General features: G+C 40.6%; 1 pseudogene; it reads left to right on the forward strand.

Moving 5' to 3' along the window:
- Nucleotides 1-20468: 20468 nt before the first annotated feature.
- Nucleotides 20469-20605, forward strand: LOC127675982 (uncharacterized; annotated as a pseudogene).
- The last annotated feature ends 305 nt before the right edge of the window (nucleotides 20606-20910 follow it).

Genomic DNA, 20910 nt, shown 5'->3' on the forward strand with positions numbered 1-20910 from the left:
TTCTAATGGCCGAATAGTACTCCATTGTGTAAATATACTACATTTTTGTATCCATTCCTCTGTTGAGGGACACCTGGGTTCTTTCTAGCTTCTGGCTACTACAAGTAGGGCTGCTATGAACATAGTGGAGCATGTGTCCTTATTGCATGCCGGGGAATCCTCTGGGTATATGCCCAGGATATGGAACTGTAAGTGAAATAAACCCTTTTCTCCCTATCTTAGTTAGTGTTTCTACTGCTGCAATGAAACACCATGACCAAAAAGCAAGTTGGGGAGAAAAGGTTTATTTGGGTTATATTTCCATAATGCTGTTCATCATTGAAGTTAGCCAGGGCAGGAACTCAAACAGGGCAGGAACCTGGAGGCAGGAGGTGATGCAGAGGCCATGGAGGGATGCTGCTTACTGGCTTGCTCAGCCTGCTTTCTTATAGAACCCAGAACCACCAGTCCAGGGATGGCACCACCCACAATGGGCTGGACTCCTGTAAAAATCAAACTTCAATACCTTCTGACTTTGAGAGAAGAATCAAGTCACAGTGTCAATGAAATAAAAGCAAAAGCAAAGTCCAATTGTATAAACAACATGATATCTAATATCTGGGATCCACTCACGATCTTTTGGTTTCCCTCAAGAGGCATGGGCCACTTGTACTGCATATACTCTGTAGCTCACAGAGCTTGTCTTCTAGGCTCCAGCTGGCTCCACTCAACTGCTGCTGTCCTTGTTAGCCATCCCATGGCAGTGAAATCACCCACACTTCTGGGGTCCTCTCCTGCAAATAGCCTGCCCTCTCAGCAATAGTGTCTCACAGAGTCTCTTCATGGTGCCAAACCTCAATTTCTCTGCTTGACTCCTTCAATACTGCCCCTTCACCAGTGGCCTGCCACAGTGCTAAGCCTCAGCTGTTTCCCATGACTCCAAAACCAGGGATGGCACCACCCACAGTGGGATGGGCCCTTCCCCATCAATCACTAATTAAGAAAGTGCCTTACAGCCAGATTTTTCCCCTTTTCTTTATTCTTCTCTCATACAATGCATCCAGACCATAGCCTCTCCTCCTTCCCATATTCTAAGCACCTCCCCACCTCCATGCTCCCCCAGATCCACTGCTCCTCTATTTTCTTTCATAAAAAGAGCAGGACTCCCAGAAATATCAACTGAACATGGATGACAATAACAAGGTACAATAAGACTAGGAATAGGTTTCCACAGCCAGATCTTATGGAGGCATTTCTCATTTGGAGAATTCTCTCACTGCCAGCATTTCCTCCTTTCAGAAAGCTTTAGTTTGTGTGTCAAGATTATGTAAGACTAGCCAGGACACTCCACAAGTTACTTTTGGTCATGGTGTTTCATCATAGCAATAATAATCATAAATAAGCACAACAACTTGGTAACAGAACTGTGGGGAATGGCTATGAAAGATCTGACCATGTTTTGGGGAGGATTATGGAAGGGCTTTGGAACTTCATGCAAGAAAAGCCACTGGGTGTTCAGTGTTTGGTGAGTTGTTGTGTAGGAGCTTTGGAAGACAAGAATGTTGACGGCAATGCAGAAGATGGAGGCCTAGGCTTGTGAAGTTTCAAAAGGAAATCCTAAGACTCTAGCCAGGGCAGATTGCTATTTTGAATTAAGGTTCTGGTTCTGGTTAGCTGGGGCTGAAGAATTAGCTGTGATTGACAAAAGACCAGAACGACTATAGTGAAATTTTTGCTTTGCTGAGGTACTTGATGCCAGTCAGCTGGAGCTGAGAAATTAGAAAAGACCAGCATCTTTGAGGTGAAATCTTTTGGGAAGTGATTTCTGATCAGCAGCACACTGGGCTCCAGCGGCAGCCAAGGTTGAACCTCCAGCTGGCAGCTGGACTTCGTAATGTGTAAGGTGGTACTGGTTTTGAGGGCATGAAGGGGTCATGGAGAGCAGCTGAGAGAAGCACCGTGAAAGGCCAGAAAAAGCCATTGTTAAAAATGCAGCCTCACAAAGGACACCGTCAAAAGGACAAAACGCCAACCAACAAATTGGGAAAAGATCTTCACCAACCCTATATCCGATAGAGGGCTAATATCCAATATATACAAAGAACTCAAGAAGTTAGACCCCAGGGAATCAAATAACCCTATTAAAAATGGGGTACAGACCTAAACAAAGAATTTTCACCTGAAGAAATTCGGATAGCCGAGAAACAATTTAAGAAATGCTCAACATCATTAGTCATTAGGAAAATGCAAATCAAAACAACCCTGAGATTTCACCTCACACCAGTCAGAATGGCTAAGGTTAAAAACTCAGGAGACAGCAGGTGTTGGCAAGGATGTGGAGAAAGAGGAACACTCCTCCACTGCTGGTGGGGCTGTAAGATGGTACAACCACTATGGAAATCAGTCTGGCGGTTGGTTCCTCAGAAAACTGGGCATGACACTTCCGGAGGACCCTGCTATACCTCTCCTGGGCACATACCTAAAGGATTCCCCGGCATGTAATAAGGGCACATGCTCCATTATGTTCATAGCAGCCTTATTTATAATAGTCCCCGGCATGCAATAAAGACACATGCTCCACTATGTTCATAGCAGCCCTATTTATAATAGCCAGAAGCTGGAAAGAACCCAGGTATCCCTCAAAGGAGGAATGGATACAGAAAATGTGGTATATTTACACAATGGAATACTACTCAGCAATTAGAAACAATGAATTCATGATTTTTGTAGGCAAATGGATGGAACTGGAAAATATCATCCTAAGCGAGGTAACACTATCACAAAGAATACACATGGAATGCAATCATTGATAAGTGGATATTAATTAGCCCTGAAGCTCTGAATACTGAAGATACAATTAGCATATCAAATGATTCCTATGAAGAAGGAAGAAGAGGGCCCTATTCCTGGAAAGGCTTGATCCAGCATTGTAGGGGAGTACCAGGACAGAGAAAAGGGAGGAGGAAAGATAGGAGAATGGATGGAGAGAAGAGGACTTATGGGACATAAGGGGAGGGGGGAACTGGGAAAGAGGAAAGCTTTTGGATTGTAAACAAAGAATATAGAAAATAAAAATATATATTAAAAAATGCAGCCTCAGCTCAACAAGCAGCTAAAAGAGTCAGAAGCAGATACTTATACCCAACTGTCTTAGTCAGGGTATCTATTCCTGCACAAACATCAGGACCAAGAAGCAAGTTGGGGAGGAAAGGGTTTATTGAGCTTACACTTCCACGTTGCAGTTCATCACTAAAGGAAGGCGGGACTGGAACTCAAGCAGGTCAGGAAGCAGGAGCTGATGCAGAGGCCATGGAGGGATGTTTCTTACTGGCTTGTTTCCCCTGGCTTGCTCAGCCTGCTCTCTTACAGAACCCAAGAACACCAGCCCAGGGATGGTACCACCCACAAGGGGCCCTCCCCACTTGATCACTAATTGAGAAAATACCCCACAGCTGGATTTCATGGAGGCACTTCCCCAACTGAAGCTCCTTTCTCTGTGATCACTCCAGCCTGTGTCAAGTTGACACACAAAACCAGCCAGAACACCAACCAAGAGACAGAAGCCTGGGACCCCTGTGGTGGAATTAGGGAAAAGCTGGAAGAAGCTGAGGAGGGCAACCCTGTAGGAGGACCAGCAGTCTCAACTAACCTGGACCCCTGAGATCTCTCAGACAGTCACTAACCGGGTAGCATACACCAGCTGGTCCAAGGCCTCTGACATATATATGTCAGAGGACTGCCTGATCTGGCCTCAGTGAGAGAAGATGCACCTAACCCTTGAGAGACTTGAGGCCCCAGGGAGTGGGGAGGCCTGCTGGGGTGGGATAGGGTGGGGTGAGAACATCCTCTTGGATGCGGGGGGGGGAGGAGGTATGGGATGGGAGCGGTCTGGGGCAGATGGGGAGGGGCATGAAGTCTGGAATGTAAAAAAAAAAAGGATTAATTTTTTTTTAAAAAAAATGCAGCCTCAATGGCAGTTGAAGGCCCAGGTCTGAAGGGGTCGTTTGGAGAATTTGAGGTTTGGCACCAGGAACAGCACCTATGAGAGGCAGCAGAAGGCTCCGGCATGTTGAAGATGAACATGCAGCAGCAGTGGAGTGGAGTCTGCCTGGGCCTGCAAGACAATCATCTGCAGAGGACACAGCTAGAGAAGTGATCTAAGATCTTGAGTAAATCCCAGACCTTGGACATTGAATTACTGTTATGTTTAGATTGTGACTATATCCTGGTTCTCTCCTCCTGAATTGAAAAGGCATTTAATTTAATTTAAAATTTTACAGGAGTCCATAGCTAAAAGGCTTTGAACTTTTAAATGAGATTTTGGAGTTTTAAATAGATTGAATGTTATAAAGAGACTAAAAATTTAATGTGTTTGAATTTATAATGACTGTGGGACTTTCAAATCTATTTATGGTTTATATTGCAATATTAATATTAACTTACCATCTTGGGGACAGATGAGAAATGAAAGGTTCTAATTGAAAAAAAGGATGTGTTTTTGTGTCAAGTTGACAAGGGGTCAGTTGTACTGGCTAGTTTTGGGTCAACTTGACACAAGCTAGAGTCATCAGAGAGGAGGGAGCCTCAAGTGAGAAAATGCCTTCAAAAATGTGCTATAGGCAAGCCAGTAAGGCATTTTCTTAATTAACAATGATTGATGGGCGAGGGTGCCCATTGTGAGTGGTGTCATCCCTGAGCTGATGCTTCTGGGTTGTGTAAGAAACCAGACTGAGCAAGCCATAGTAAGGGACACCACTCCATGGCCTCTGCATCAGCTCCTGCCTCCAGATTCTTTCATTGTCTTACCTTCCCCTGATGATTGACAAGTGTAAGCCAAATAAACCCTTTCCTCCCCATGTTGCCTTGGCCTTGGTGTTTCATCACATCAATAGTGACCTTAATAAGAAATAATATAATTACATTTTTCTCTTCCCTTTCTTCCTTCCAAACCACCCACATTCTTATCCCCCACTCTACTTCAAATTCATTGTCCTTTTTCCACTTTTTCTTGCATGCATATTTGTATATGCATATATATATACATATATATGTGTATATATATCCTGCTTAGTTCATATAATGTTACTTGTATGTTTTTGGGGCTGACTTGACTATTTGCCAGTGAACAACCAGTTGGTGTGCTTTTCCCTGGAGAGTACCACCTCCTACTCCCAACTTTCCTCTTTTGCCTCTACTTCTTTGTGTAGGGTTGAGGCTTTTCTCCATCCACATTGGCATGCTCGTTGGTGGCATCCTTGTTCATCTCACATTTGGGCAGTCATATTAGAGTGAGACTTTGTATGTGAAGCTTCTGATGGTCCTAGGAGGCACAATCTCACAGCAAACTCCCTGATATCTATTACAGTCCTTCTGCCTCCTCTTCTGAAACGTTCTTTGAGCCTTCATTGGGTGGGGCAAGATATTTTGTAGATGTAGCCATTGCTACTGAAAGCCACAACTTTGCATTTTGATTAGTTTAAACTTTCTTGTCTCCTCTCTGAGACATCCTTTCTATGTATGTGGTTATGGTCTCATCCTGTCTGTCCCTGGCTCAATTCATTTTTTTGTTTGTTCTAGTGTGTTCTGTATAGTATTAATAGTCTATAGTATAGTATAGTCCAAAGCCAGAGCAATGGCTTTCACCTGAGGCTCCTTCATAAATATTTGTTTGTTTGCTTGTTTAGCTTGTTTGTGACACAGCATCTGTGGTTCAGCCTGGCCTGGAACTTTTTCCAACTTTTTCTTGGGATTATAGAAGTCAGAAGCAATCTGAGCTGTCTTTTTGTTTTCCTCTTTTGACCTACAGTCTGGATATCAATGGATCAACCTTTGTCCTGCTGGTTTTATGCAAACTTGACACTAAGTAGAGTCAGAAAAGATGATGGAGCTTCAACTGAGAAAATGCATCCCTAAAATCAGGCTATAGGCAAGCCTTTAGGGCATACTCTTAATTAGTAATTGATAGGAGAGGGGACTCCCCTACTGAAGAGGGGACTCCCCAGGAGTGGTATTTTGGGGATTTATAAGAAACCCAGCCTAAGCAAACCACGAGACACAAGCCAATAAGCAGCATCTCTCCATGTCCTGGCCTTCACACCAACTCCTGCCTCCAGATTCCTGCCCTGTTTGAGTTCCTGAGAAACAGTGATATGGAGGTATAAGTATAATACATCATTTACCTAATTATATTTTGTTTCCCCATTTAAGTAGGACTGAGGCATCCAATCTTTGGTTTTCCTTCTTCTTGAGCTTTACATGGTCTGTGAGTTGTATTATGGGTATCCTATGCTCTTTGCCTAATATTGACTTATCAGTGAGTACATACCATGTGTGTTCTCTGGCGTCTAACTTCTTGACTTCTTTGTATATATTGGATATTAGCCCACTTGGTAAAGATCCTTTCCCAATTTGCTGGTTGCCATTTTGTCCTATCGACAGTGTCCTTTGCCTTACAGAAGAAACTTTGTAATTTTATGAGGTCCCATATGTCAATTCTTGATCTTAGAGCATACGCTATTGGTGATCTGTTCAGGAAATTTTCCCCTGTGACCATGTGCTCAAGGCTCTTCTTCAGTTTCTTTTTTAGTAGTTTCAGTGCATCTGGTTTAAGGTGGAGGTCCTTGATCCACATGGACTTGAGCTTTGTATAAGGAGATAAGAATGGCTATATTTGCATTCTTCTGCATGCTGACCTCCAGTTGAACCAGCACTATTTGTTGAAAAGGCTATCCTTTTTTCACTGAATGGTTTTAGCTCCTTTGTCAAAAATCAAGTGACCATAAGTGTGTGGGTTCATTTGTGGGTCTTCAATCCTATTCCATTGATCTACCTGCCTGTCACTGTGCCAATACCATGCAGTTTTTAACACTATTACTCTGTAGTAATAGTAACACGATTAACGCTTGATGTCAGGGATGGTGATTTCCCCAGAAGTTCTTTATAGGGTAGAAGGGACTTGGGAAGAACAGAAGAGGGGGAGGGGCAAAACAAGGGAAGAATCAAGTATGGGAGGGGATGCACAGAGGGTCAGAAAATTGAACAGAGATGTGTAGTAATGGGGGATGGGGAACTGGGGGTAGCCACCAGAAGTTCCCAATGCCAGGGAAGCAAGAGCCTCCCAGGACTCCATGGGGATGACCTTACCTGAAATATTCTACAAAGGGGAGGGAGAACCTGTCAAGTCCATATCCAGAGGTTAGGAATGGCCTCCCCATTTGAGGGATGGGGCCACCCACCCATCTCTAAAATTTTAACCCAGAATTGCTTCTTTCTAAAGGAAATACAGGGACAAAAAGTAGAGCAGAGACTGAAGGAAAGGCCATCTAGAGACCATCCCACCTGGGGATCCATCCCACACGCACACTACCAAATCCAGACACTATTGCTGATGTCAACAAGTGCTTGCTAACAGGAACCTGATATAGCTGAGAGGCTCTGCCAGAGCCTGACAAATAAAGAGGTGGCATCCAACCTTTGGATTAGCATGAGGTCCCAAATGAAGGAGTTAGAGAACAGACTGAAGGAGCTGAATGGGGTTTGCAACCCCACAGGAAGAACAACAAAATCAACCAACCAGAGCCCCCGCCCAGAGCTCCCAGGGACTAAATTATCAGCCAAAGAGTACACATGGCTCCAGCTGCATATGTAGCAGAGGATGCCTTGTTGGACATCAATGGGAGGAGAGGCCCTTGGTCCTGTGAAGGCTTGATGCCCCAGCGTAGGGTAATTCAAGGGTGGGGAGGCTGCAGTGGGTGGGTGAGTGGGGGAGCACCCTCATAGAGACAGGGAAGGATGGGATAGTGGTTTTGGGGGGGCAGCTAGGAATGGGGATAACATTTGCAGTATCAATCAATAAAATATCCAATTAAAAAATAAACAACCAAAAACTAAAATAAAATAAACCCTTTCCTCCCCATATGGTGTTCATGTTGTTTTATCACAGCAATAGTAACCATTTGACAACCTGCAAATTCACAATTCTCTCTTACTAAGTCAAATCATTTTTTGTTCCTATGCTTTTCAATTCCAAAAGTTCTGTTTTCCTTCTCTGTCTTTATTGAGACAGGTTCTGTGTAGGCCTTGAAGACCTCCAAAATCTGGTCTCCCTGCCTAAGGTCTTTAAGTAATAAAGCAATTGATGTATTTCATCACCCCTAAAGTATTTTGTTTGGTTTTTTTATGAATTCATTTGTTTTCTTGTGTTTTCTTAAATTATATCCCCTTCTTGGTACTGCTTGTTTGGAGAGAGATTTTTCTCACATTTAGCAGAGCTTTGATTTAAATGCCTTGGTAATCCAGTGTCTGGCTTGAGCAGCAACACTTCCTGTTGTTTTTATTGTGAGTCATACTTATTTTGGGGCTATTTATGCTTGCTGCGGTTTTGTTTTTGTTAAACTTTTAAATAATGCAACAGTAGACATAGACTTGTTAAACTTTTAAATAATGCAATAGCAGACGTAAGTTTCCTTTGGATCCATTGTTCTTCTTTATGCTTGTGTAGTGAGCTTGCTAAAATGATTCCCATTACTACTATCCCATCATCTATGCCATTCAAGTCTCTTCTGCCAGCTAGTAATTGGAAGCATTTTGTTCAAAGTTCTATACCAATAAGCATGCCAGCTTTTACCCAGGTGCTTGCTCTTCAAGGATGTCTTGGTATCTTTTCTGTCAGGCAGTTTTCAGCCTTTATTTCTTTTCATTCAGAACACTGGTACCAGCTCTAAGCTAAAGCTTAGGACTTTCTTCGGTACTTCTTGGATACACACACTTAGGCACACATGTCCTTCTAGGTCTCATTGATTTTGGAACTCTTCAAAGCATCCTGTGGAAGTCTCCCCCCTTCCCCAAAATTTCTCCATTTAAATTTGTGTTTCTGTGTGTGTGTGTGTGTGTGTGTGTGTGTGCGCGCGCGCGCGCGCGCGCACGTGTGTGTGCATGCACAGCTTCTACTTTAGGTGGTATCTCCATCTCTCTATATCAAAACATTAACAGATGCTGCCAAATCTGTTCTTTCAATTTTTTCCCTCCACATACCTTGAGAACATGTGACTTCACACAGCATCAACTCTAAAGAAGACCAAAAATATGTTATACTGAAATAAATAAATAAATAAATAAATAAGAGTACTGCGACATCTGAAATAATGATCATTATCTGGGGATAAGGTGATGTTGGGATTTTGATTTAGTTGGTTTTCATCTCCACATTTCCATTGGTTCAAGGTACATGCTCCCCAGGTCACATAATTACAAATCAGATGTTCACCATTTCCCTTGATCTGGGATACAAGGGATCGTAAGGCAGCAAATTACAATGCATCTCAGATCACTGTCCATGCCATTTGCCTCTGATCTTCAACAAATGTTGTTTGGATGATTGAAAACTTGTCATTAATTTCCAGAGGTTTTGTTTGTGTTTCGGATGTTGTTGCTCTGCAGTCCTGGAAGTAGTTCCTTCACTCATTCCTTCACTCCAGTGAACATATTATTTTAGGTGCACCATTTCCATCTGGATTTATTTATTTCCCATCCACTGACTGTCTACTTTGTTTCATTGATTTCACTATTATGTTGTCACATTGTTAAGTGTTTCTGATGGGCATGTCTCTTAAATTATAATGAAATACTCCTCTAAGTTTACTTGAAAGGAATTTGTAATGAATTTCATTATTTTCTGTATATTCTTGATGTTATTTGAATTATTACCATTCAACAGGCAGAATCTCTATTTCTCCTTAGACATCTTAGTTACATATTTTAATCAGAAATATATTATCATAAAATTTTAAGTTACGGGAGGGAATTAAAAGGTATTTCGCTTTTCTCAGAGTTGGTGGCATAAAATAATAATTTGAAACCTTGGCATCTCCATCCTGTTCCCATAATGTAGCAGCATTCTTAAGGCTGAGATGGTAATCAGGATCATTTTTGTCCCAAGGGCATGTAGACTCCTTTCTGTGACTGATCATCCTGTACTATGAAGAAATTGAAGTCACTGGGCAGTAACTGCAGCTTCAAGTTTAGTATAAACTAGCATCTGTCAGTTAACGGAAGCACTCCCTCCTGGGAACCAGAGCATGTGATATTCAAGGCCTAAACTTTGAGGCATCTGACAAAATTTTGGCTCAGGTGTCAAGCTACTGACATAGTTATTTAATTTATTTTTCATGGAAGCGAAGGGTGGTTTTGCAAATTGATCTGAAAAGCCGCCCCAAAGAGTGAAGGAAGGGAACTGGTGTTGGTGTTTACTATAATCAGGGACATGGTGAGAATTCTAATGTGTGGGCAGGGAGCGATATGGCTTAAACGTCCTACTAATATTCAAGGAGAAATTATCAAAGATTTCAAAGATGTTTCTGTCGATGGGGACTAAACCCAGGGGGCTCTTATACTTGATAGGAAAATACTCTTATCACTGAACAAAATTCTTTAAATTCTGAGATTTCTTATTCCCTTGACCAGCAATGGTGTGGAGGGAGAAAAGAAGACTGAAGAGCGTGCGAAAAACAAAGTAACAGCAAGAGCAACAGCAAAATGAGATCAGAATCATTTCTATGGCTGCCAGTCAGATTTCACTGTACTCGACAGTTTTAGGATACAGCATTAAATGGCAATTTTGAGTTAATCTTTATCTAGTCCTGAAAAATGTTAGTGATAGTGTTGTCCTCGAGTATGATGTTCCACCTGGCTTGTAAAGTGAAGCCAGACACAAAGAAGACCTTACTGAATTCTATACTTTGGATGGTATCTGTCCCCCAAAAGCCCATATGCTGAAATCTAGTATCACCCCCCTGCCAGGTGGTAGAACTTGTAAGTGATAAGCTCTAGTGGGAGGTTTTCAGATCACTGGGGACATGACACCTTCTTGAAAGAGAGATGGGTGGGTCTCCTGCCCTATTACCTTGCTCTCTTCCACTTCCCAGTCATGAGATGGGTCGGTTGGCATATCTTCCTACCACCCTGATGCATTTCCACCACTGTGAGAAAAAAACCCTAAAACTGTGACGAAAGACACAGTTTTTCTATTTAAGTTGATTGTCTCTGATGCTTTATAGTAGTGGAAAGTTAACTAAAATAGTGAATATGCATACGGTCCCCTGTTGAAGCTGAGAGTTTCAGAGTCCAGACTGTTACCCACCTCACCCTATTCAAGTCAGTTTAGAATAATTTGCTGGTCTTACATAATGCTATCTCACTGACCATAGTAGCTAAAGTTCATAATAGATTCCTAACCACTGTTTTGGGGATGATAGACAGAGATATCAGGGGTATGGAATCATTTCCTGCCTAGGCCAGCCCTAGAAGTTACAAGGGGGGCATTACTTTAAATAGTCTCAAGGAGTAATAGACAAGCTAATATAGACACACTCATCAACAGAAAGATGCTGTGTGGCCCACTCTCCATCACACACTAGCATATAGCATAAACAGATACTAGGTTACTACATGAGCATACTTACATTGAGTAGATGCAGCATTGAAAGCATAGGTAACTGTTGCAGCAGTTGAATTTGGTGGATTCATAGTAGTCACATACTGGTCCACTTGTTGAGGCATGAAGCTATCCAAATTTGCAAGCCCTGGTCCTGGGAAATTTCTGTTTCTGTATTGCATAAGTATTGGTAAGAAACATCACGTACGCCAGTCAGTGACCCATGCCACCTGGATCAAGCAGATAGATAATGGGGCAAGCTAGATAGATAATGTTGGCAAGCCATGGTGCTGTGTTTACAGAGATTCACAACACTGACTCCTTTCCAGTTCTTATCCTCCAGGGATCTAAGGAGCTCCGCTCCTGCTACTTCCATTGCTCTGTCCTTAAGTGGTTATTGTTCCTCACCCCATGACTTCATAACATGTTCCCCCTAATCCAGTCACTAATAGTCCATCTCTTTGCTCATCCACTCCTGCCCCCAAACCCTTTAAAAAATGCATCATGGATTTTGTGGGATGTGGTCCAGTGATGAAGCCACCAGAGGAGTAATCCAGGCTTTACAAATTCTTTGGACTGATCATTCTCCTTGTGGTCTGTGATGTACACTGACTGAAATCAAGTAACAACAGAAGCAATCCCTTGGAGTCACCCTCCCCCACCCCCACCCCCGTTGTATTATATAATTAAGATAAGCATTATGAAAAAATGGTTTCAAGTCAGGTCTCCACATTCTCTGACCCTTCTGCCCTCAGTCTACCATTCAAAGCAGAATACCCACCTTGCAGCTTTATATAACACCTATACAAAATGAATACTATGTCCAGTTCACAGTTATGACAATATGGTTTCCCTAGCTATCTTTTACAACCCAGAATAACATTTCATTCGATCTGTTGATGATACCAACATTCTGAACCTGAAAAGGAGCATGAAATGCTCATCAAGTATCATGCCTGCCCTTGCACCATTAGGTCTCCTTCAGCACGAACAAGTCGGCACTGGATGATGTGTTACAAACAGTAGAAATCAGACCCAAGTGTTAACCTGGAATATGTTCCAATGGCTGATGCCAGAAATGGCCACAAGATGGCAGCAGAGAACAAAACAGACTTTTATTATGCATGGTAAGTGGTCACAGTTTTGTCATTAATAACATAGATGGAGTTCTTTAGAGGTTGTGTTAGTGAACATCCCTCTAGCTGTGACCACATATCAATAAGACACCTTACAGAGGGAGAGACTGATTTGGTCTCATAGTTGAGGTGATGAACCTTCTTCAGGTTAGGTGTGGAAGCTCACAGTAGTGGCAGTAGGAATAGGAGGCTTCTTGCTCACATCTGAGTGGATCAGGGAGCTGAAACAGGGCAGGAAATCTCAAAGGCTACAAATCTCAAAGACTTCCATCAGTGATCCACTTTCTCCACTGAGGCTCTTTTTCCAAAAGATTCTACAACAAATAGCGCAGCCAGCTTAGGAAGAATGTTCAAACCCCCAAACCTACAGGGAACGTTTCATAGCAAAGGATTATGATGCAAAGTTACCTGCCTAGGCTGGCAATGAATCCAGGTAATATAGCTTTCTCCCAGAGGTTTCTAGGCTTAGGAGGCTGCATTGTTTGATTTAGGCTCTTCTGCGACTAGACAAATTGCTATGGACATTCATACCAATTGTATGAATGCCCTGCTAACTTCTTTCTGGAGAAGACAGAAGTGAGCAAGGAGTCTAGAGGTTACCTTTAATTATGACCTCCCCACTAACACTGCTCTAGAAGAGGCTCTTCACAGATAGGAGAATCCTCCCACCCTGGCTTTTATGAGCAATCACAGTGTGTGCATGTAAAACAGCAGTGGCAAATGAGCATCCGGCAGAACATATAACATCAGTAGAGCCATGCAGAACATATAACATCAGTAGAGCCATGCAGAACATATAACATCAGTAGAGCCACGCAGCACTCTGAAAGATGGCCCAGAAGTGATTGCTACTAAGCCTGCTTACTCCTTTACTACATTTCCAAATCAAGTAGCCCTTGCCCCTCAAGAAAACATTATATATCCTGTTTTTTAAATCACTGTCATCCAAGTAAATGAAAATAGATTTCCTTCTATAATTTTATGATCTCCGTTAGTGTACCATTACAGAGGCATATGAAGTAGGGCCTCTGGGCCTACCTGGGGACAGAGAGGTCTTTAGAATCACACCAAGTGACTGATCTTCAAGTGAAGGTACAAGGGATTAAGGTCAAACAGTATGGTTGTTGAAGAAAAAAAAATCCATTGGTATCATCTGGTTTCTTTATTCATCTAAAAAGAGACTGGCCTCCGAGGGGGAGTCTGGCTCCTCAGAGATATTTTCTGTTGCAGCTGAACAAACAGTTTCCCATTCAACTCCTATCTAGAAATTGGTTCAGTGTTCAGTCCATTAATCTCTTCAGTAATAACTCTTAGTTTGGTTATGTGGTAGATGGAGTTGATTTGAGGGTGTATGTGTATGTGTGTATGTATGTGTGTGTGTGTGTGTATGTGTGTGAGAGAGAGAGGGGGGGGGAGAGACTCCATAGCTCAAGTTGTTCTGGAATTCACTCTGTAGGTGAGCTTGGCTTCTAAGTTATAGCAATCCTCCTGCCCCAGCCTCTGGAGTACTAGAAATACAGTTGAGAGCTATCATGTCATCCTTGAAATCTTTAATTTATAGCCAAATGCACATTGACTCATGGCTGGGTCCTACTATAGGGCATCTATTTCTATGTTCATCATAATCAGACTTGCCATTCTGTCCCTGATGTGGTCAGTCTGGAGTAGCTATGGCTACTGTATTTCATTCCATATCATTTTGATTTTCGTAGGCAGTCTCATTTACAATCCAGTCTGACCTCGAACTTACAGTCTTTTTGCCTTGCCCTTCAGAATCTGGAGTGCTAGGGTTACAAGTGTGCATCGGCACACCTAGCTCAGCTCCTCTATTTTGAGTAACTTTCTTTGTATTCATCCTGAGTCGTCCACAATTTCATTGAAACAGCAATTCAACACAGCGGGCTGTGTTTGGAATGTTTCTCATATATCATGAGGTCTTGGGTGAGAGAGCCCACTGGCTACCATTCACCATCTAGCAGTGTGGCAATTCTTGTTCTAGCTCTAGATGGACCAATTGGATCTGCTTCCTCTCTTTTGAAGGCCCTGGCTCTCTGTTACAGGAAGGTTCCTATTTGTAGGAGAGGAAACCATTTGGACAACTTAATGAAATATGACCTGTCACTACTTGGTAACTAGTCATCAATGCACTTCAGTTTAAAGGAAAACCCACTTACCTTCCCCTTATTCCACTGGACAGGCAAATGTATTTCTTCTTCACAGTAACAAATTGATTGTCTTTGTTTTTTCTCTCCCACAGAGGCATTGCTTATATTAGGTAGTTTGCTATATCAGTCCATGTAGAAACCTAATAGGAGGGCATGAAATAGGTACACTATAAAGAAAGTGAATAAGTAATTTAGCACACCAATTTGCCATTCTCCACAAGTGGCAGAAGACAAGGTTTAGTGAGTGAGTCAGTACAAAAAAGTTGATTACTAACAACACAGCAAACAGCCACAGTATCCGGCTGGGAGTTCCAGTTCACCTGTCCCTGAATTCCATTGCGTGACACTTCAGGAGCAGATGGCAGCTACAGATACTGGGTTTCGCCACAGCTGAGCAACTTGGGCTACAAATTCAGTGCCTTTATATAGCAAGTAGTTAACCAGCCAATCATTCTCCCGCAGGGAGGGAATGTTGGTAAGGCAGTCCTGCTGTGGTGACATGTCAGTAATTTTCCCTTCTCCCCAGTTCCCATCTAGAGCCTTAGGATCCACTGCTGCATATGTTTTCAGGGTCTATGCTAGCATATCTGGTCTGCGTTTCAACTTCCTTTGATATATATAATTTTTTTCCCCTGAGAGCAGGGTCTTTACTTCCCTACTCTTCCTGTAACAAGAGCTACTCTGACAAGTTGGTATGAGAGGCAATGAGAGCATGGATCTTGAATGTGACATCATGTAAGCATCCTGGAATTGTAGTGTGCATGCAAGGTCTCCACATAGGAAACTTGCCATCTTCAAGCAAGCTGCAAAGGCAGAGATAGGAAGGCTATTTTTCTGAGCTGGATGCATAAGGGGAATATAATAGTTCAAGATCTCAAATTTTCCCTTGCAAATCTTCACATCCAAGTGATCCAAGCACTTTTTTTGAGGCCCTTGATTTTGAGGTAGGAAAAGTTCAATTCATGAGACAGATTTCTGCCTCCTTACCCTTCTTTTCAGTGCAGTCTTACTCTTTTGTGGCAATTTCTTTATCCACGGCTGTATAAGCTTTCTAGATTACACAAGGGTCTTTGGCTGATCCCAGACTGGTTTTCTGTTTTTTGCTTACATTTGTGCTTTAGGCTTACTGAATCATAATCTCAATTATCAATTTTCATTGAGATAAATTTTATACAATGTGTAATATTCATGTGACAACAATGATAAACAGCATATGGTCACATTTCAAAATCACCTCTCCTTCTTGCTTAGAGTTATTGAACTTCCCAAGAATTAACACTAATCTGACATATCTTACTACAATTATTTTTGCCTATTTTCCAGATTTATGTAAAATGGGTCCTATAATGTATAGTCTCTTGTGAGTGTCTTACTTGATTAACACACTTTGTAAAATGCATATATTTTGATGATTTTCTATTTTCTTTGCTATATGATATTTCACTGAGAAACTCTTCCACATTTTATTCAAGCATTCTACTGTACATGTGGTAAACTTCAAGTTTTTGAGCTATTATGAATAATGATGCTATAAACACATATACAATTATTTTGGTGCACTTCTGCTGAATCATTTCCTAGAAGTGAAACTGCTGCTTCATAGGTTGTGAAAAAATTATATGCATAAGCTATTGCCATAGTCACCATATGTATGTATATTATATATATATATAGTATATATAGGCAGTGTAGGCTGGTTCTGGTTACTCGGTGTCTTTACAAAGATACGTTTTTTCAGGAGTTTTCATTTTAACAATTAGGATGTAACGGTGAATGCAGTACAATATAACTTTAATTTCTATGTTCCCAATCCTTACAAATAGAGAGAACCTTTTCATGTCTTTATTTATTTGTACTACCATTTATTTTCAAATTGGCTTGTTGTCAATTTTGCATGGAATTTTCTATTTTTCTTTTATGGATATGCAGACATCTTTATATATGCTGGATAAAAAAAAGTTAGATAGACATATTCAAATTAATAGTTCTTTTTTTCTTAATGAAAAGAGTTCTTAAGTTTTAATACTGTTCCTTTTTATTGTTTTTGTTCTGTTTTTATTCCATTTGGTGTGTCCTGTTAAAGGAAATGTCGCCTCCCACAAAGTCAGTAAAACATTCCCTTTTGAGGGCGGAAGGTCACGCCTGCTTGTGGAGGCCAGAGGACGATCTCAGTTGTCATTCCTCAAGCACTCTCTACCACCTTTTTTGGACACAAAGAACTCTCTCTGCTCTGGAACTTACCAAGTTAGCTGGACTAAGTGTACATGGAGTCCCAGGCATCCACCTGTCTCTATGTCCCCTACTGGAATTACAAGCACGTGCCACCAAGCCTGGATTTTATATGTGAGTTCTGTGGCCCTTGCAACATCAAACTCTGGCCCTTGCAAGCATTTAACTGACTGAGTTACTACCTCAGGCCTCCTCAGGTCTCCTTTTGATTTTAAAACTTTTGACATATATGCCTCACAACCTTTTCTGAGTTTCAGTAGTTGAACATTCCTCCCTCAGTATAATTTTTATCGTGAATATATTAACTATACCTATGTATACTTGTGCATTTTATGTACTTTCTGAGCAATTAATATATACATATTTCCATAATCTCTCTAGTCCCCCATCAGTTTATTTTAGCATACATTAACTGTACAAAGTAATGTATTGAGTAATATATTTTATTATGACATTTTAATACATGAGTAGACTGTATTTTGATTGTATTTTTTTACACATTCCTAATAGTAGTCCTCATTTTTCTCCTAAATTCTGCATATGAGAGAAACCATGTGGTACTTGTATTTATGAGACTGGCTTATTTCAGTAAGTATGATACTATCCACTTTCCTGATGATTATATAAGTTTGTATTCTATGGTTTAGTAAAAGCATGTTCTCTCTCTCTCTCTCTCTCTCTCTCTCTCTCTCTCTCTCTCTCTCTCTCCCCCCCCCCGTGTGTGTGTGTGTGTGTGTGTGTGTGTGTGTGTGAGAGAGAGAGAGAGAGAGAGAGAGAGAGAGATATTTTCCTGATTTAGTCTTTAACAGGCTCATGGGCTATTTCATAATTTGGATGCTGGGGAAAGTGTCTCATTAAACATGGTTATGCAGGTATTTCTATTATATACTGCTTTTGATTCCTTTAGGTGTATACTCAAGAATGGTATGGCTAAATTATATGTAGTTTCACTTTAAGTCTTTTGAGAACTACCATATTGATTGAAATAGTAGCTGCAATAATTTGCAGTCCCACCAAGGACGTATAAGAGCTCATTTCCCCTTTTCCTGTTTCTTCACCAGCATTTGTAGTTGTTTACTTGTTTGTTTGTTGCATTTTTTCTTCCTGATGACTGTTCTGATTGCGTTAAGATGGACTCCTTACATAGTTTTGATTTCTGTGTCCCTGGTGGCTAAGGATGTTGATCTTTATTTCATTTTTTTTCTGTCATTTGGAAATTTTCCATTTAATATATTTTACACATTGAAGTATTAGGTTTGTGCTGTACAGTTAACACACTGAGGCCTTGAAACAGAGTAAGAGCTGCTCATGGACCATCAGACTGAAAGTCCACTTACACCAAAGGCATCGCACCAGACTGTGAGTGGAAAGGCGAAATGGCTCCACGGGGGTGGGATGCTGGGAATATAAAGTGCTCTAAGCAAAGCATCTTCATGGCAAGTGGAAGGAGGAGGGGGTCATGGACACTATATGATACTGTGTGTCCTCACCATGCTAATGTCTGTATTAGTGTCCTATTCATATTCACACACAGCTGCTCCATCTCCTCCTGCCAGAAGACACAGGACCATATTTCTCATAGTGTATCCTTCACAATTCCCACAAACATTGTCCTATGTCCCTGGATCTGGGTCCAAGTTATAACTAGTTTCCTGGATCCATACTGGTTTTTAAGGAGGTCAAATGTTAGAATGTAAGGCCTCTTTTAAGTTGTTTCTTGGGGCTGTAGTATGGCTCAGAGGTTAAGAATACGGACTGTTCTTCCACAAGCGCTGAATTCAATTCCCAGCAACCATCTGTAATGGGATCTAACGCCCTCTTCTGGTGTGTCTGAAGACAGTGACAGTGTATTTACATATATAAAATAAACGTTAAAAAAAAAAGATGTTTCTCCACTGTTGGAACCAATGGGCAAAGTAGAAGGTTTAAGGGGCCTACTTGCTATACAGATCATAGTATGTATATCTTAAACTATATTTTCAATTTGAGTTTAATCTTTAGGACAATTTGTGGAGAGCAGATGCTTTTGTGAATGGCCCTTCCCTCAGTCTTAGTAGCTGAGCTATGCATAATAAATGTAGAAAATGGCGAGATCAAAGAGAAAAGTATTATGGAAGATATGGAACATCTTCTATAGCTTATCCAGAGAATCTGGTAAACAATAAGCTCACTGGCCACACACAGCACAAAAACTGTGATCTGTAATTAAGAAAATTAGAAGCCAGTAGAAATTAATGAAGGATGACACTGATATTGGATTCTGCCCTAATAGTACAGAAGAAATGGGCATATCAAGCTAATGCTGCCAGAATACTATATCAAAAATGTTTTTCCAAGGGACTATAGACATTAAGATTCTATTGGTGTGTCACTATACTTCAGTGGTAGAACATTTGTCTGGCATGTGTAAGGTTTTAGGCGTGATTCCAAGCACTACCAAAAAACGTCTAGCTATTTATATATCTTTGAAGAAATCTCTATTCCAATCTTTTGCCCTTCTTTGTCTGTTATGGTATTAGTCTCTTCATTGTTGTGTTTTAAGAGCTATTATTCAGGATATGAACTGCAAGTTATATGCATAATTGATAAACATTTTTCCTGTTTTGTGAGTTGTTCTTTTTACCTTTTTCATAGAGAAAATGGTATTTTCCTTAATTTTGATGAAATTCATATTTCCTTGATTCCTAGGGATATACAGCATCTTTTAAAATGGTTATTGTCCATTTTCATGTCTATCTTTCCCATGCTTTGAAAATTGTTAAATTCATTTAACCATTTGTTGATTGGCAGTTTCATTTGCTTGGAATTTAATTTCAGTAATTCTCTGTAAATTCTGGATATTAGCCCTTTGTCTAATGTGTAGCTAGTTAAGATTTTTTTCTCCACTCTGTATGCTCTTTGGATAGTTTTTATTTGTTTTTCATTACTTTGTTTTGTTTTTTGTTATGCAGAAACTTTGGATTTCCATGTAGTCCTAGATTAATATTTTGGATTAGTACCTGTGCTGTTACTCTATTTTTAAATTTCTTTTTGGGATGGAGAGATGAATCAGTGATTAGTGTAATTGTTGTTCTTGAAGAGAATTTGAATACAGTTCCTAGCACGCACATGGTGGTTGACAACCATAGGTAACTTCAGTTCAGGGGATCCAATGCCCTGTGAGCACTGTGCACACACATACAGGTAAGCAAAAACTCACAAGTCAAATAAATGAATAAATCTAATTTAAAATTTAAGATCAAAATAAAATGTTCTTGCCTATTCCAATATCTTGGAGGATATACTCTTAAGTTTTTTATTTTATTTCTTATTTTCTATATTCTTTGTTACATTCCAAATGATTTTCCCTTTCCCGGTTCCCCCCTTCCCATAAGTCCCATAAGCCCTCTTCTCTCCGCCCATTCCCCAATCACCCCCTCCCACTTCTCTGTCCTGGTACTCCCCTACAATGCTGCATCAAGCCTTTCCAGGACCAGGGCCCTCTCCTTCCTTCTTCTTGGGAATGATTTGATATGTGAGTGTGTATATATCACTTCTTGGCCTTTTGGCTAAGATCAAGTGTATATGTGTATATGTATGTTTTTATATGTGTATAAACATATATAATCTAATAATATCTCTGCTAGATGAGAAGAATTTTTAGACCACCATGTACTACATCCCTAACCTAATAATATCAGTTATATATATATATATATATATATATATATATATATATATATACTTATATAAATAAAATTCTCAAGTTCAAGACTTCCCTCCTATGAATATATAAATAGAAACAAATTCTTATAAAATAGTTATTTCAGTGAAGTTGAATACATGATTTTGAGGGCTTTATGTCTGTTTTAAATATAGATGCAGTTTTTGACGTTATCTTTAACTTTCTTACACAGGGGAGGATGATTAAGAATGTTTGCAAACCTCCACATAGAAAAGCTCACTTGCCATATGGCCTTCCCACTACACT

The sequence above is a fragment of the Apodemus sylvaticus genome, chromosome X (genome assembly GCF_947179515.1).
Source record: "Apodemus sylvaticus chromosome X, mApoSyl1.1, whole genome shotgun sequence".
Taxonomy (NCBI): domain Eukaryota; kingdom Metazoa; phylum Chordata; class Mammalia; order Rodentia; family Muridae; genus Apodemus; species Apodemus sylvaticus.